The 18,724-nt window shown below is 46.2% G+C and overlaps 1 protein-coding gene across 1 annotated transcript in view; it reads left to right on the top strand.

The window, feature by feature from the left end:
* Positions 1–18,724, top strand: part of PELI2 (pellino E3 ubiquitin protein ligase family member 2) — a 155,559-nt gene that overhangs the window by 67,702 nt on the left and 69,133 nt on the right. The window lies entirely within an intron of this gene.

Raw genomic sequence — 18,724 nt, 5'->3', positions numbered from 1 at the left:
TCACCACAGCATGAGGAACTGTATGAAAGGGTCGCAGCATTAGGAAGGTTGAGAACCGCTGGGCTTGTGGATGAGCCCCTGATAACATTCTCTTCATTCCAGCCCATAGTTTGGTCATGCCTATGACATGTGACCATCATGCTACCCATGATTTCAGATCATGTGAGCGGTTTCACCTCACTGCTGCCACTCCACTCATCAATTGGGCACACGGACAACCTACTTTAGGTGATTCTCAGGTGTGTGCAAGATAGGGCACACGGTTTTCAGAGCGACCCTGGTCCCTTGCAGCACTTCTTCCCTACCGGTGCCCCTTTTCTGTGGTTCAGAATTCAGTCAGTGGAGAGTACAGGGATCATGATGTTTCAGGAGCTGCCCTGTGATCAGTGGCCATCAAGTCAAGTTGGCCCCTGTCATTTGAATTTAAGAGCCATCGGTGTGCCATGTAAATATCCCAGCATGCGCTGTAGACAGCAACCACCCTATTGAATGCAGGAGAGTACACTTCCACTGATGGGAATTAAACCTAAAACCATAAATGGGATGCTCATTAACTTCATGTGTTTCCTGAACACATATGTCTACAGCTTTTCATAAAACGTTTTAAGGCCTCTACAGATGGAAGGATGCGTGGGAGCCAGGTGAGTAAGTAAATTAAGTCGAGACAATGAACATAGTTGTGCTTTGGCCTTCTCTGTAACCCTCTGTCTCCGTGTCCTAGTGGGGCCATAATAAAGTACCACAAAGTGGATGACCTGTAAGAACAGAAGCTTCATGTCCCACAGTTCTGGAGGTGAGGTGTTCAAAATCAGGGGATTCGCCATGCAGATTTCCTTTGGAGGTAGCCAAGGGCGGATCTTTTCTGTGTCTTTCTTAGCTTCTGCTGGTGGCTGGTATTCCTGGGTGCTCCTTGGTTTATGGGAATCTCTAGCCTCTGCTGCCATATTCCCATGGCCATTTTCCCATTGTACCTGGTCCCTACTCTCTTCACAAGGACAGCACTTCTAGGTTGGATTAGGAGACTCCAGTGTGACCTCGTGTTAACTGATAGGGTCTCCGAAGACCCTGTTTTTAAACAAGGGCACTCACAGATACCAGGGGCTCCAACTTCACACCTTTGTGGAGAACACAGTTCAATCCCTAACACCAGCTTTGTAAAAGGAACCTCCCCGCTCCGAATTGTGTTTCTCAACACGCTGTGGCCCTGTCTTCATTTCCTGCTGTGTTCCGGTGGTGCCCTGTCTTTATTGTTGATCCTTACCAGCTCCTCATTTCCTTGTCTCTTGGTTGGGAGCTGGGAGGGGCTGGGGGACAAACGCTGGAAAGGCCCGAGGAGAGCTGTGCCTACAGCCCCTGGCAGCGCTTTGGGAGGAGGGCCTCTGAAGCTGGCCTCACAGCTGCTTTGAGGCGGAAGCCGTTTTCAACAGCATCTGTTCACTGAGGAAGCTCTGAAGGGAAGTTGGGCATTTTACTGCCCATAAAGCAGAGTGGCCATGTGCAAAGGCCTTTTGGCAATTTAGCGAGAGACTTTAGAGGCCGCGGAGACATTTCCGTTTACAAAACTTGGCCCTAACGATACCTGTGGGGGTAGCTTTCCTCTGGAACACCACGCCTTCTCTATAGGCAGGCCAGACTGCTCATCAGAAGGAACTTTCTCTCCTGGTGGTTTTGTTACAGCATAAGCTGTTGCTGAGATTTTTCAGTGACTGCAACCCGGAGACCTTCTTGATCTTTAAATAGAAATCAGATGCCAAGCAATGCAGTCTGCCCGCTGGCAGTCATGGACACCATTGTGGTTAGAGGCTGTGGTTCGCGTGTACAGTTAGTTCTCCGGCCCAGTGTGGGCATGCTTCTTGCATGATTTCCACATGTACCTTCTCGATCGACAGCCTGCATCTCTTATTTGACTCCAGATGTCATTTATGATTATCAGGGGAAACACCCCTCTGATGGAGTTAGGTTTTTGTTCTTCTTGACATGATAAGAGTACAGATACACCTAAAATGTATGACAGAGATTTTTTAAGTACAACTTCCAGGATAATATAAATAGAATTAATTCCAAGTACATTTGAAAAGCTAAGCAGAAGCAACAGATTCCATAGGAGTGATTTCTCCGCTTAAAATGCTTACAGTTATCCCCTGGTCAGCTGAGTTCTGAAAATGGTTGCATTCAGAGTAGCACAATACAATCTTGGGGTGAACAGCTTGCTGTGGCTTAGCTTGCTGTGTCCAGTGGCTTGTCCTGAGTCCCCGTGCTATGAGTGTGTAGGTTAAGACACCAGCTCCTCGTGTCCTGACATGGTTAGACTACAAAGACTAGGCTCTGATTTGAAAATCAGCTCGTTCCTCAGGGCCAGCTCCCGCCGGTACTCAGCCTCCTCCAGGCTCTCCCAGGCCTGCACCAGGGGCAGAGGGAGAAGGCACATGGGCACATCTTGGGCGCAGGAGAAACACCTGGGCTCCTCTCGCGCCGGGCACAGTGATTCTGGAATCCAGGCAAAACCGAAGCCTCTCCATGAGGTGGAGGTAGGTAAAAGCCACAAAGGGAGGATGATTACATCAGACCACAAAGGGTGAATGCTTACATCAGTACATAACTGCCAAGCCACTGGCAATTATGGCCCAGCTATATTGACACATAACATTAACCACCACTGCCAACATTACTCTCCCCTGGCACCTTGGCATTCACTATTGCCAGTTGTATGTCGTTAATGCCCAATATAGATGGGATTTTTACTACTGTTCTTAATTTAAAATGTCAGCTGCTGAGAGAGTCAGTGCATGAGAAGTTCGTGCGTGAGCGTATCAAGGATTTGATACAATCCTTGGGTTTCAGGCATCCACTGGGAGTCTTGGAACCTACTCCCTGTGGATAAAGGAGCAGATATTGTTTAGCTGCTTCTGTCCAAGGCATGTCTGTGTGTGCGCACAAATTGTAAACCTCGAAACTAATGTGTTTGGCATTTAATTTTGAAGGATGTTATTCTGAATGTATGTTTACTGAACAACTGGAGCCACAGAAAAATGTCAGTTCTTGATGTCTGGTGTGAGGCTGTAATTATGTCACTGTCTCTGGCTTGCTAATCGTTGTTTTGGAAACTGTAATCTCTGGTCCAGACGAACCGTGTGGACTCATCCCAGAGGTGGCTGTAAGGGAAAGCCTGCTTCAGCCTTGCTTCCCGTTCCTCCTCACAGAGTGCTTGTCCTCTCCCGGACTGCACTGCCTCCTGCCTCTCTGAAAAATGACCAACAAAAATACCTTTTATTATGTCACCTACTGTGCTTCTTAAACCCATTGTTTCATTTATATGTCAAAAATGTTAATGTTGGTTGGCTTAATGTTTTCTCATCTAGTAGGTTAAGAATGGAATCTCTGTCAATTTCCTGGCATTTACTAAGTATCTTTGTGTATTAAGGATCCCTTGCCTATTTTAAAACTAGATTTGTTTTGTTTTTCAATTTGTAGAATCTCTTTTTTTTTTATAGGGAGCCCTGGTGGTGCTGTGGGTTAGGCATTGGGCTGCTAACTGCAAGGTCAGTGGTTCAAACCCAGCAGCTGCTTATTGCGAGAAAGATGGGCTGCCTGTTCCGGGAAAGATGGCACTGCTTGCTTCAGCCCTGGGAACCTTCTAGAGCAGCTCTCCGCATTCTATAGAGTCATTATGAGTTGGGATCAACTCAGTGCTGGTGGAGTTTGGTAGATATATATGTGTGTGTATAAATAGCAGATGATTTCCTTTGTCTTTTAACTTCTTGTGTCTTCTGTCTTATTTGAAGTGTTTAAACTTTGATGTAGCCTTATGTGTTAGTCTGGGTACTTTAGAGAAACAAATCCATAGAAACTCATGTATAAGAGAGAGTTTTATATAAAGGTTAAGTGCACATCAAGAAGACATCCCAACCCAGTGCCGCCCAAACCCACAAGTCCAACATTAACCCATATGCCCCACACCAATCCACAAAGTCCTCCTCCATCTCACAAAACACACACGTTGACGCCGACTGCAGGAGGAAAGCTGAGTCAGTGAACGTGTAAGCATCTCAGCGCTGGCAGGGGTCTCCACACGGCTGCTCCAGCACCCAGGGCTGCATCAGGGTAGGTCCATGCGGCTTCTCTTCGGAGATGTCTTGCAGAAAGTGAGCCTTGCCAGCTGAAGCAGAGAACTGACTAAGGCAGCTGCACCCTGGTCCGACCATCACAAAGCAAGAGACCCAAGAACTAGAAAGGCGAGGCTCACTGAGCCATTTATCCCTCCACCCTTCAATTAACCCCATATGTGTTTATCGGCCAGGTTGGCACAATTAATTACCTCACCTTACTTGACATTTTTTCATATATGATTCCTAACCACCACTTGTCCCTCAGTGTGTCATACTGTGATGTCTCGGTGTTGCTATGATGCTGGAAGCTATGTCACTGGTATTTCAAATAACCAGCAGGGTCACCCAAAGTGAACAGATATTAGCAGAACTTCCAGATTAAGGACAAACTATGGGACAGGAATAGGTTGCTCTCTTCAGAGGAATTAGTTTATTAAAGCCTTATGTAGATCATTGAAGCATTGCCAGACAGTGAAAGTCTAATGAACAGAAGCAGAACGCTGTCAGAAATAGTGCCAGAAGAGGAGCCCCTCCGTTGAGAAGGCCCTCACTGTAAGACTTCTCAACATAGAGCTGACCATCGTGACGTGAGTGGAGTTGATCATTCAACCATAATGGCCTGGATAAATGCTCAACGTTCTCAAGGAGTACATCTTGTTTGGCTCCACAATCAGTGCTCTTGGAAGCAGCAGTCAAGAACCCCATCAGGCATTGCATTGGGTAAATCGGCCGCCTGAGATCTCTTTAACGTGTTGAAAAGCAAGAGGTTGCTCTGAGGCCTAGGGCGCCCCTGACGCACGCCATGGTGTTTTCGGTCGCCTCCTGTGCATGTACCAGGGGACCTCAGCTACGGGGGCCTGAGAAAGAAGGAGGAGGGTGCTGGGGAGGAAGATGGGAAGCATCACAGACTGACAAACGAGCCAACAACCCAGTCTGAGAAGAAGTACATTCAGAATGCTCCCTAGAGGCCAGACTGGTGAGATTTTGCCTCCCGAGCTTTGGACATGTCAGGAGAGACCAGTGCCGAGAGGAGGACATCGTGCTTGGGAAGGTCGAGGGACAACGACAGACAGGAAGGCGCTCCATAAGATGGGTTGATGCAGTGACTGCCGCAGTCGGCTCGGGCATAAGAACGTTTGTGCGGACGGGGCGGTCTTTCCATCTGTTCCCCGTAGGGGGCACCAGGAGTGAGAACCCACGCAATGGCACCGAGCAACAACGTCCTTCCAAAGCTGTTGGTTCTGCTTAAAAAATATTCAGCTGCCTCAAGGCTTATATATCTGCTTTGCTAGTTTATTCAACTGCTCTTAGGGTTTTATTTTTTGTGTTTAGACCCGGTTTTCTTTCTTAATGTTTCTGTTGATTGCAGACAGTGTGGAGACATTTCATTGAAGGTCTTTCACCGTTTCACTGGCTGTTCATTGCTAAGCATGTGGTCTTTTCCCAGAAACGGTTCCTTCCTGACACCGAGCAGTGTTTGTGACATGAAGTCTTACCGTCTCCCCTTCTGAGGACATCTGGCTGTGGCTCTGCACAGCGGACTTGTTCACCCTCAGTACTCCCGCCAGCGCCGCGACTCAAAGGCGTTCCTGGGTCTTTGGTCTTTTTATTGGCCAGCTTCTCATGTGCACCCGAGATGACTGAAAATACGGTGGCCTGGTCAGACACACTTCAGTCCGCACGGTGCTACTTTCACTCTCTGCTATTAATGCTTTAGAGGGGCCTGTTGTCGCAGAAATCTTTTGCCCAGTGCAATAGGTTATTTGACTTCTTGGCTGCTGCTTCCCTAGGCACTGATTGTTAATCCACACAAAATGAAATTCTTCACAACTTGAATATTTTCTGCATTCATCATGATGCTGCTTATTGGACCAGTTATGAGGATTTTTGTTTACTCCCTGGTGAAGGCTGTACTCTCTGACTTTCATTAGAAAGTGCTCAAGTTCGCTTTGTCTGTAACAAGCAAAGTTGTGTCATCTGCATGTATCACATGCAATTAATAAACCTTCCTCTAACCTTAATGCTAAACTCTGCATAGTGTCCAGCTCCTCGGACTGTTAGCTTAGCATACAGATGGAATGAGTACAGTGAAAGGGTAACACTGACACATGCCTTTCATGATTTGAAACCAGGCAGCATTTCCTGTTGAAACACGTGCCCCTTGTTCTGTGCATTGGTTCCACACGAACACAACCGCATGTTCAGGAACTCCCATTCTTCTCAGTGTTACCCATAATTTACAACCCACACACTCGAGTGCCTTTGCATAGTCAATAAAATACTGGCAAACATCTCTCTGGCATTTGCTGCTTTCGGCCAGGATACCTCTGCCATCCGGAATGATTTCCCTTGTTCCATGCCCTTTTCTGAATGTGGTTTGAATTTCCAGCAGTTTGTTGTCAATGTTCTACTGCAACGGATTTTTCAAGTATCTTCGAATTTTACTTTCATGTGATATTAATGACGTGGCACAGTGATAACCACATGCTTTTGAATTCATTGTTAGGCTGGCCACACACGTGGGTCTCTTCAACTCTTTTGGCCAGGTAGCTGCCTCCAACTATTTCGATTGCTCTCTTAGAGAGGTCTTTTGTAGCAGAAATCTTTTTGAATCGAGGGCAGTGTATCGGTGAAGAATTACTATACCCGAATGAAGACCGAACATGATGGTGGGACAAGAGGGAAGTAAAAAGGAAATAGAGGAAAGAACCAGGAGGAAAAGGATTTTTATAGAGGCCTAAATACAGGCATGTACAAATGTAAATATATATCATGAGAGGGGAATAGAACTATGTACTCATATCTATATGTTGAGAATTAAGGTTGCAGGGGGACATTGGTCCTCGACTCAAGTACTCCCTTAACACAAGAACACTTTTTTCTAACCAGCCGGCATTCTCTGATGCTCACCCTCCTGACATGATCGCTGAAGACCAAATGGGTGCATAAGTAAGTGTGGCAAAGAAAGCTGATGGTGCCTGGCTATCGAAAGATATAGCATCTGGGGTCTTAAAGGCTTGAAGGCAAACAAGCGGCCATCTAGCTCAGGAGCAACAAAGCCCACATGGAAGAAGCATACCAGCCTGTGTGATCCTTAGGTGTCGATGGGATCAGGTATCAGGCATCTAAGACCCAGAATAAAACCATACCCAAGGTGAATGGGGGTAGGTGGGCATGGAGTGGAGATCCAATGCCATCTGTATACAGTTGGACATCCCCTCACAGAGGGGGTCACAGGGAAGAGATGAGCTGGTCAGGGTGCAGTATAGCACCAATGAAACACACAACTTTCCTCTAGTTGATGCTTTGATTCTTTGATGCTTCCTTCCCCCCACTATCATGACCTCAGTTCCAGCTTACAAATTGGTTTCGACTAGAACATGCACACTGCTACAGCTAAGAGTCCAAAACACAGGGAATCCAGCATAGATAACCCCCTCAGGACCAACAAGGGGAGTAGAGATACCAGGAGGATTAGGGGAGGGTGGGGGCTCAAAAGGGGGAACCGATCACAAGGATCAATCTAGAACCCCCTCCCAGGGGGACGAATAATAGAAAAGTGAGTGAGGGGGCGATTGAGGACGATGTAAGCTATGGAAAAAAATAATTATAACTTATCAAGGGTTTGTGAGGGGCGGGGGAGGGAGGGGAAAGAAACAGGGAGCGGATATCAGGGGCTCATGTGGAAAGAGAATGCTTTGAATATGATGATGGCAGCATATGTGCAAATGTGCTTGACACACTGGAAGAATGTATGGATTGTGGTAAGAGATGTAAGAGCCCCCAATAAAAGTATTAATAAAAAACAAGGTCCCATGAATTAATGAAATGGATTCTATAGAATATAAATGCTTATAGCAAAGAGCAAAAGTAGTACTTTGAGGACTAAAGTGTGTCTGACCCAAGTCACAGTATTTTCAATCAATTATGTGCTACCTCCTGATAGGGCACAGCACTCTGGCGGCATTGTGGGCTGCTAACCAGGAGGTCAGCTGTTCAAATGCACTAATGGAGTTCAAGGGAGAAAGGTGAGAGTATTAGTTCCTGTAAACTTGGAACCTATAAGGAGCAGTTTTAGTCTGTTCCATGGCATCTACTCTCTCACATGGGTTTGGGTCCTGATACGACTGAATGTCCATCAGTTCTTTTTTGTACAGTGAATCTGTATATATTCCTAACATCTTCTTTTATGTTTCCTCCATTGTTCAATGTTTTGTCTATAAAATCCTTCAATATGGCAACTTGAGGCTAGCATTTTTTAATTCAGTTCTTTAAGCTAGAAATGCCAAGCATGCCCGCTTCCCTTTTGGGTATCCAACTGCAGACCCTTGCACAGTTCATTACAGTCCTATGTCTTCTTGACCTTCTCTTTGAAATCTTCTCTTCAACTCTTCCATGTCACCATTTCTTCTGTTCACTTTAGCTCTTCTACCTTTCAGAGTAGAGGCTCTCTGACATGCGTTTTGCCCTTGTCCTTCTTTCCTGTCTTTTAAAATGACCTTTTGCTTTCTTTATGCAAGAGGCTCTTGATATTATCCACAACTCATCATTCATGTTCAATACAGCAAGTCTGTTCTTGAGATGGTCTTTACATTAAATGAGCAACATCATATTTGTTTCTTGTGGACCTATTTAAAAACAATGTTTAGCTTCAATTTGTATGTGCCGGTGAGCTGTTGATGGCTGCAGTTGGCCCTAGCATTGTTCTAAGGCTAATGATCTTCCTTCCTCCAAGTCTCTTTCCATAGCTGTAGCTGACCTTAGATTTGTTTATTCCACCCAGTGAAGTACAACGGTATAATACTTGTTTTAAAAGATGGTATTTGCAATTCACAAACTGTTGTTGTTGGCAAATTCTATCATGTAGTTTCTAGCATCAAAGGATCCCTGGTGACATAGTAGTTATGCTTTGGGCTGCTAACCGCAAGGCCAGCAGTTCAAAACAACCAGCTGCTCCTCAGGAGAAAGACGAGGCTGTCTCCTGTAAAGCGCTGCCGTCTTGGGAATCCACAGGGGCAGGTCTACCCTAATCTACAGGGTCGCTATGAAGTGGCATTGACTCGATGACATTGAGCTTGGCTTTGGTTTTCTCTCATCAAGACCATGTTTGCCACCTGCTGATTCTTCTTTGCGTCCAGTTTTCAGATTCCAGTCACCAGGAATTATCAGTGCATCTTGTTTGCATGTTTTATCACTGTCAAGACTGTAGACATTGGCTTAAAGATCTTTAAATTTCTTTATTTTGTGCACTAGTATTTGGTGAGTAAATTTAAATAGTCATATTAACTGGTCTTGTTTGCATGTAGATGACCAATTTTCTCAGCACTATTTGTTGAATCGTTCACCCCCTCCATGAACTTGTAATACCTCTTTCAGTCATGTGCAAAGTTCCTGCATAAATATGTTGACCCAGACATTTGACTTGCTGTTCTCTTCCATTGGTGTGTTTATCCCTAGGCCACTGCCACGGCATTTGAATGACTAGACCTTTATCTTAAATTCCAATGTCTGGTAAGGCAATTCACACCACTTTGCAGGAGAGAATTGGCGTTTTTCTCTTTCATATGAAGTTTAGAACCAAATATCATTGAAACGCATGTTGGAATTTTTATAGGAATTGAATAAATTTTATAGGTTAAATTGGAAAAAAAATACTGTAGTACTGAATCTTCATACCCATTAACACAATCTCTGTATTGATCTATTTTTAAAGTGGTATTTCATAGAGGTAATTTTTTGCCAGTTAAAAAGTGTTAGTGATTTGTATATAATACTGTTTGTCATTATTGGTTTTTGCTTTCAATGTATGCATTAGCCAATTTTGGTAGTTTTTAAATGTTGTTGGGAAATCTTCCCTTTGCTTCAGTTTTAAAGGCAAAGCTATCTACTGCATGTAGGGGCTTTTATTGTCATTTAACTCAATTTTTCCATTAACTTTTTGAAGCCCCTTCATATTTATTTTAATCATTCCTATATGTGCAGTCATAACTTCATTTCTATTTCTAAGTTGTATTTTTCCCTCTCTCATTTTGCTTCCTGTCTTTTATTTTGCTTATAGTTACGAAGAGCCAGCTTTTTTTACTTTATGTATTTTTCCTACTGTTGTTTATTTTTAGTAATTTTAGCTCAGATCTTTCTCTTCTCCACCCACACTAATTCTTCAAGCTAAATCAAATTTTCGTATTGTCATGTGTGAACCAAAAGTTTCTATCTTGCTGCCCAAGCCCATTCTCAGAAGAGTAATCACATGCTGTTTGTGAATCATCTTGAGCGATTGCTCTGAGAATCCCCACATATCCATGTTTGGAAACGACTTCTTCCTCTTCTGCTGGGACTCGAATAGAAGCCGTGTAGTGCCGCTCTGCCTTGTTTGTGCAAGAGAGGGCTTCGCCCGGGCCGTCCTCTTCATACCCTGCTGCTGAGGCAAGCCCCGTTTAAGAGCCAAGAACTACGAGGACGAAAGGACGGGTCCAGCTGATCGCAGATGGTCAACTTCAAACCTTAATTAAAGCCCACTCTTTATTATCTAGCTAATAAAATGGAAAGCTATATTTCAAGTAATAGGAATTAAATGTGCACAGTGTTTTCTTAAGAAGCCCTGCTGGCAGTGCAGTGTTGCTTTAACTGCAAGTTTGGCGTTTAGAACCCACCAGCCATGCTTTGAAATAAAAGACCTAGAAATCTACCTGGTCGAGATGACAGCCCAGGAAACCCCACGGGTCCTGTAGGGCCAGTGTGAATCGGAATCGAGTCAGCAACAGCCATTCACCAACTATGGTTTCATGGCTCTTCTTGCTAAAAATGCGTCTTGGACATCCATGGGAACAGGCAGGTCTACTCTGTCCTGTTGGGTCGCTGTGAGTCAGCATTGACTCGGTGGTAGTGAGTTTGCTTTTTCCTGTTGATTTCTCAGGCTGTCGTTGGTAATGAACCAAGGCTTTTGACTGGCAAATAGAATAAAAAGCCCATTGTGAGTAATTAACTTAAATTGCCAGTTTGATATATTGGTTTTGATTTAAACCCAAACCCCAGTGATGGCACGGACAAGTAATAATTGTTCTGGTAAATTGAAATATATGACCATACATGAGAAGCCAGTCTCCTAGCTATTGTTCAGTGTTTACACGTAATTTAGATCCAGAGCGTTAATTACGGCATGCTTCGGGTTCTGTCTTATTCATAGCGCATACACAGATGATGCTCAGGACATCTTTGCTGGCTTGATGGTGACTGAATGTGCCTGCCTTTCCCTTCTGTCCCTTTACATAAGAATCACTGCACCAGCCACAACACCGGGTAGAAATGGTAGACAATTCATCTGTTTCATGCTTTGGTTTTTCTTTCTGTCACCAGTTAAGTGGTTAATAAGTTGAAAGCTCACATCCAAGACCTGCACATGTATGTTTATGTTCCTGGTAATCTAAGTCATGGTTCATTTGGCAAATACTTGTCGTCCTTGGAGGCAAACAGGGTGCACATTTGGCCCTCTGCCCTTACTAGTGATGGGTTGCATTGCCTCAGTAGTAAGGAGCCTCAAATACAGTGTGTATTGTCTGCCAGGACTTGTGCTAAGAGCCGTTCAGATCTTTCCTAATTTCCCACCGGTTAGAACCGCTCGCCATTTTTTTCAGAGAAAGTATCTGAGGCGCAGGGTGAATAAGTCTTCTCCCCAGGAGCACACAGCAGAGAACTTGAACCCAGGGCTCTTTGCTCTGAGCATCTCCACATATCCATGTTCTCTTCTGCTGGGACTCTAATAGAAGCCAGTTAGTGCTGCTCCGCCTGTTGTTTGTACAAGAGAGGGCTTCGCCTGCCCACCCCAGTTTCATAACCACTACATTCTGCACGGCCACCTCTAGTCTCTGGGGTGCAATCTGGAGCTGGAAATGGAACAAAGAAGGAAGGGAATCTTGTTGAAAGATGCGTAAACAATCAACGTAAACATCCCTTAACCCCAAATCCTTTACTGTGTATTGAATGGCTAGACGGTAGGTTTTGGGGGTGTTGTAGGTAAATACATAGTCTCTGGGAAAATCTTAAAAGGAGTGGCTGAGTGACTGCCTCAGATCTTTAATGAAAAGTTCTTGTGACCTCAAATCTCACTGCCATCGGGTTGATTCTGACTCATAGTTAGTCTGAATTTTCACAGATTGGTGGGCTTCAGTAGAGGAACCACTGCTGTTTCCATTAGTAATCTTGTATTTGCTTTTCAAACAAATATTCTGATTATTTGACTCCCAGATTTTGCCTGGCCCAGCAGCCATGGGTGATCCTGATTCAATGAATCAGCCTACAGATTTACGAAATATGCTCAACTTTCACAGGCCTCGTCTTGGGATCAAAAAGGAGGCCACATCATCATCTTTCATAGTAAAAGACTTCTGATCAAGGCATAAGCCACCAATTAAAATAACACGGGTTCTTGTTCCTGACATGCAGACCCCAGGGAGATTTGGGGCCTGTGAAGTCAGAGGTCTGGAGCCCACTCCCACCGATGTGACTCCAGATACATGACCCCCCTCTCGGAGCCTCGGCGAGGACGCTGTCAATGTGCCTCTCTGCCCGCTGCCTCTCACCATGACTTAAGGCGCAAAGAATGAGTCTGGATTTGCTGTTTGTTTTTCTCCAGGAGCGTGTTGCTCAGGAGAAGTGGAGCAGATACAGAAAGATAGGGGGGAACCTGTGACTGGTCGCCAGCGTTTCTTGACTTTAAGATCGTCTTTTACCCGGACTTATCCAGGAAGGACTACTTTCAAATTCAGGTTCCCGTGTTCAGAGGATTCTGCATTCAGTCATCCGACATTGATTAAGGACCTACGAGCTTCTCAGCGCAGCCCTGGTGGTATCGTGTTACCTGTTGGGCTATGATCCACAAGATCTGCCCTTTGAAACCACTGTCGTGTTCTGAGGGAGAGAGAGGGAACGCCTGTAAACAGTTACAGTCTTGGAAGCTCACAGGAGGCAGTTCTACCCTGTCCTGTAGGGTTGCTATGAGTTGTATTGACTCAATGGCCATGAGCTTTGAGGAACCTTGGCGGTGCATGGTTTACAGCACCGACAGATGGGCAGCTTGAACTGACCAGCTGTTCTAAGGAGCAAAGGTGTGGCGGTCTGCTTCTGTAAAGACATCAAGCTGTGGAAACCTTCTGGGGAAATTCTGCCCCACCCTGTGGGCTCATTGCAACTTGGAGTCGATTCAACAGCAGTGGTGCTGTTTTCTAGACATGACATTTTTTAAGGGGGTAAAAAAAGATGACTTCTTTCTGTGTTATTCGGTTGCAGTGAATTGTCAAAGTCCACTTGAAGCCCATCGATTCTCCTAGGTTCTCGTCCGAGTGATACTCAGACTGTGGTGAAGTGACACTTTTGAGCGGTGAACTCTCTGCCGTCTTTGTGAGTGGCTCAGCTTTACCATGGTTAACTGAGGTGCCATTAAGAAAATTTAAGAATTTAGCAAGCTAACGGTTTACAGCCAACCCCTGGTCAATCAGTATATACCCTTTGCTACAAGGGTCAAACTGTGTTACTAGGTAGCATCCTCATTGATGAAAAGACATTTCAAGTGTCAACAGCCCTCTTTTCACAGGCTTAGAGTAATACTGATGCTATCTATCATGTCCACAAAAAGTGTATCGAGCGCTTACTGTATACTAGTATTGTTGAGACACTTGATATGTGTTTCGTCGTCTTCACCTTACAGCCCAGTGGACTGAGTTCTGATCCCTGTCTTATGAGCGAGGCAACTGAAGTACAAAGACCTGTGAAGTCATATGCCAATGTCACACATTCGTGGGTGACAGGGCAGAAGTCTTCAGACACCGCAGTGTGTGAGTCAGTTTGGAAGCACATAGGACCACAGGAAGTATTTTTACAAAGAGTGAGTCGCCTATTGCCCTGACATATCAACAGGGATGATTGATTGTACCATACTTGCAAAAATGGAAGGGAAAAGTAGTTAGGACATCACCCCTTCAGTAAAAATATAGCTTCAGAAAGTTTGTCCTAAATATAAAAGTAACCCTGTAGTTAATAATTGCTTTTTTCTGTTTTGCTTAGTTCCCCATTTTTGTGTAATATGATACCGCCTCTCTCCTGTAGACGTGTAAGTCAGCTGTCCTCTTCAGCCAGCGTGGTCGGTCAGTTATCTGTCCCTTCTGTTCTTCGTGGAGACCACCCTCAGGCCGCCTCACTGACCCTCTCAGAACTTGGTGCTTGGAACAGCGCTTCCAGCCAGCATCCTGCTGGCTCTGCCCGCCTCCTGTCTGCCTGGGCCTTTCCTTCAGAGCCTGCTGATGCAGAGACGTGTGTTCACACAGGCGGCCCTCTGGAATCCAGTGTGTGGCTTGGTGAGGGCAGGAAAATCAAGGGTGACCAGCGATGTTGTCTACTGAGGGGTGGTATAGAGGGAAGTGCGCGTACATCATCTGTGAAATATCGTTGATAATAGTTTGACTTCAGTCATGGCATTGAGAAACAGCTAAGCAATGCCAGAGCCGAACACCGGGCTTGGACTTAAACGATCAGAAAGACCAAAACCGGAAAATCCCGAAGTGGGAAAGAGAACAGTTCTATATTAAAGAGGATCAAAGAGACCGGGACACTGGATGCAATGTGGGCCAACTCCTTGGCTCCTGGGTTTCTTTAAAAAAAAAAAAAAAATGGCTATTAAAGATAATGGTAGTATAAAGGCTAATTGCTTGAGTGTGGTTATAGGATTTCGGTTAGATAGGAGACTGGAAATATCTAGGGGTGAAGTGTCATAATGCCTACAATTTACTCTGAAGTAGTTAAGCCCCCAAAGTGTGTTTTATATGCATCTACACACACACACCATTGCCATTGAGTATGGTTCTGACTCTGTTAACACACACACACACATCATTGCAATCCAGTACGGTTCTCACTCTATTCACACACACACACATACACACACACACACACACACACACGTCACTGCCATCGAGTACGGTTCTGACTATTGGACAGAGTGGAACTGCTCTGTAGAGTGTTCACAGCTGGAAATCTCAGAAGCATGCTGCCTCTCTTTCTTTTTCAGTGACTGGTGGGTTTGAACTACTGACCTCTCAGTTAGCAGCCTGATGCGTATGACTCTGTGTCACCAAGGTTCCTACATACACACACACATAACATACATGCTCATGGTAGAGGGGTGAGGGATGGATGGGTGGAGGAGGGGAGAAAAAGAAAAGTAATTGTAGCAAAAGTTAATTATAAAAACGAGTTTTAGGGTGTTCATTATGCAACTGTCTGCCTTTCTGTAGGTTTAAGATGTTTTGAAATCAGCAGGTGGGTGTGCTCTTCAATTTGTATAACTTTTTACTCTAGGATAGTTGATCGATGTTTGTTGAGATCCAGGCTCTAGTTCAATAGTGGTTGGGGGAGTCATCATGAAGCTAAGATCTAGCTTAAGCCCCCCTTTCTGCATTCATGTGTACCTGAGTTTTAAATGGGAACCCTTTTCATCAGTTTTTAATTAGTATTTCATCAGTTCTGGGTTGGCCTTGTAGGGTTGTCCATTTGCCCATTGGGTCAACTGCCCGTTGATCTGGGCACCGAGATGAGGGTAAAGGGCTTTGGGACCAGGCCTTGTGAGGATCAAGGGGGAGGGGTGGGAACATCTTCAACAGGGATGCCGGGTGTGTCTCACAGCTCAGATGTGTGTGTGTGTGTGTGTGTGTAACATGTATAACACACGCATAAACGGTGTGTGTGTGTGTGTGTGTGTGTGTGTGTGTATGACTGTAACTTTTTCTGGGCATTATTTGCTTTATGTTAAATGTTCTTAACGACAAAGCAGTAGCTCAAATTGCCAAAAAACAGTTAAAGCATGCCTCTGTCTTCGTGGGCAGCTCAGGTGTGCAGTGGTCCATTGAGCAGCCGTTTAGGAATATTTAACTAAGAATTCAGTGAGGGGCCGCCCTGCCCTGCTTAGTAGGTTACTCTGCGGGAGAATCAAACCCCTGTAGTATAGCTGCAGGCCATATGCATCTGGAGCTAACAAGTGAGGTTTGGAGCAAGGTTAGGAAGTTGTTGGAGGGAAAATGGCCAGTTGAAGAAGAGGAGAATAAGCTCATGGCAGGACTTTGGGACTGAGAAGAGACGGCTGGCATAGAGGTCAGAGGCAGTGCTGAAGGGTCTGGTAGAGAAAGGGGTCTGTGAAGAGAAGGGTCCAGCAGAGAGGAAGGAAACCTGAAGGAACGTCAAGGCCAAAGAAGGGGCAGCAGATTCAGAGGCTTCCAGAGGCCCAGCAGGGAGGACTGGCATGCTCCCCGGATTTGCTGGCATGATTGAATGTGGAAACGAAAGGCAATACTGCTAGGAGAGTGGGCTCCAGAAAGGGCTCCTCATATTTTGTAATATGGCAGCAACGTGATCCTGTTTAAAGGCTCAAGGGCATGAGCTTGTTGGGGGGTAGGGTGCTAATTGATTGGGCAGGATCCTGGAGAAGACCTAAGGCGGTGGTCTGAGCTTGTTAGGATTTGCCCGAAGACGTAGAAATCCTCTTTTGTCGGAACAGGAGGAAGGAGGGAAAGCTTGGAAGCATGGGCGAAGGCAGCGAAGTCCTAGACAACTGACGTGCTCGTTTGAAAAATGAAAGCGTTCGGTGGTTTTGAAAGCAACGACATTTTGCACTTTGAAGAGGCCTTGCCGTGGGGCCTCGGCCATGGGATGCACACAACTCCGGACTCGGAGGAGCTGCTGCGAAGCCCCCCGGCCCTTCCCCAGCCAGGCAGGCTAGAGCCGCACGCCATGCTGGACTCAGGCTGGGGGTTAGAAAGTCACGGGGAGAGGGGAGCCCTCGTGAATGTGATTGCATTAAAAGACTCATGCAAGCGTCCTGGGTGTTTTCGGGGGTGGGTGGGGGGTGGTAATTGGAGAGCTCCCTTTCTGTTTGGTCTCCCTGCGGTGGAATAGTCAGGAGCCATTATGTGGGAGCAGGATCAGACCACCGCTCACTACCCAGGACAAGTTCGCTTTGAGCAAGAGTGCCCCAGCAGGAAGCGTGCTCGCTCTTGCGGAGGCTGAGCTGAGCGCAGACGTGGCACACCTGTTTACTAGGGGACTCGCCGGAGGAAGGTGACCTAATTAGAACCCACGGTCGCTCCTGGAAACCTCCTCGTTTGCTGATTAGAGAGGGTCAGCACCTCAGACGACTTCCGTTTGGTTGGTGGTCAAAACCGATCCATTGTGGTTTGTTTACGGGGTTCACTGGAGGAAAGCAAAACCTTACATTCGACTGCTGGCCCTCCTGTTCCAATCTTTCGTGTCCCTTCAAAGAGAATGTCTCAAACGTGATGTTCAGTTCACAGAAATCTCTCTTCCACCTGTCCCCTTCCGGCACCATTCTCCCTTTTAAGAGCTTCCTCATGGTTCACATCCCTCAGGCTGGTCAGGGTCGTCCTTTCGGCTCGGTCGGCCAAGGCCTGCCTGCCTGCGGGAAGCGAGGTGTAAGCATCCATTAGAGGCCTTCCTAGAATACACAGCCTGAGCAGATTCCCCTCTTAAAACGTCATGGAAATCTGGACCGGATCGCTGGCCCTGCAGCGTCCTGGACTGCCCTCCTCTCTCCGAGCACACGGTCTCGGTTTCCTGCCCGTGTTGAGGGTTGTGTCAGTTTCCCAACCTGTGTATGGTGATAGGGGATTCTGTCCAGTACTTTTGAAATTCCAAGGCCACTGCCATTGACGCCATTATACTTGTCGGCCCTGTCCTCACAGGGAGCGGCTGTGTGCCAGGTGAGAATGACTTGCCATTTCCGAAAGCTCGCTGCCCCATGTGGGCACAGACCACCTCCTTTTACGCCATGAACTAAAGACCTTGTACTGCCGTCAGGGCTCCTTGGAATAGGACATTGAAACAAAGACCAAAACCAAACCTCCCGGTCATTGAGTCCACTCTTATTTAAGGCGACCCATTAGGGCAGGGTAGACGTCCCCAGTGGATTTATAAGACTGTCACTCTTTACTGGAGTAGAAAGCCTCATCTTTCTCCCAAGGAGTGCCTGGTGGTTTCAAACTGCTCACCTTCCAGTCAGCAGCCCACTGGGACTCTTTCTGAGTGGACACAGTGACTGGTAAAATGGACGGTCAGCAAAAACGCGGCTAACCCTCCCTGAGATAGATTAACGCCAGACAACAGTGGACTCCACAACCAGCCAGCATGGCCATGGCGAGTGGTGGACAGCGTCTTACTCTGTGTGTTTTCTTAACGTCAAATAAAAAGATGCTAGAGTCTGCTTGAAAGAAGGTGAAGGTCAGAGTTCCAGGAAGCTAGATAAGTTGCAGAAACAGATGTTCTGGAATTACAAGCAAAAGAGTTGAAACAGGAGTTCGCTATTGGGTAGGTTGCACTGTAAGATTTCCAGATGGAAGGGGGTTGGAGCGGAGACCCAAAGCCCATCTATGGACAACGGAACACCCCCCACAGAGGGGTCGCAGGGAGGGGTTGAGTCAATCAGGGTGCAGTAGACTAGTAATCAGAGTAGAGCAATATACCTGTGATCCCTTGAGGCCTCCTCACCGTCACGCCCCGCCCCCCCCCATCATGACCCCAGTGCCGCTTCCCAATCTAGACTAGACGGGAGCATGTACATAGGT

Source organism: Echinops telfairi, unplaced genomic scaffold, assembly GCF_000313985.2.
Source record: "Echinops telfairi isolate 266 unplaced genomic scaffold, ASM31398v2 ScPeMD7_18;HRSCAF=68, whole genome shotgun sequence".
Classification (NCBI taxonomy): Eukaryota; Metazoa; Chordata; class Mammalia; order Afrosoricida; family Tenrecidae; genus Echinops; species Echinops telfairi.
The sequence above is the reverse complement of the archived record's forward strand: the minus strand, read 5'-3'. Positions and strand labels throughout refer to the sequence as shown.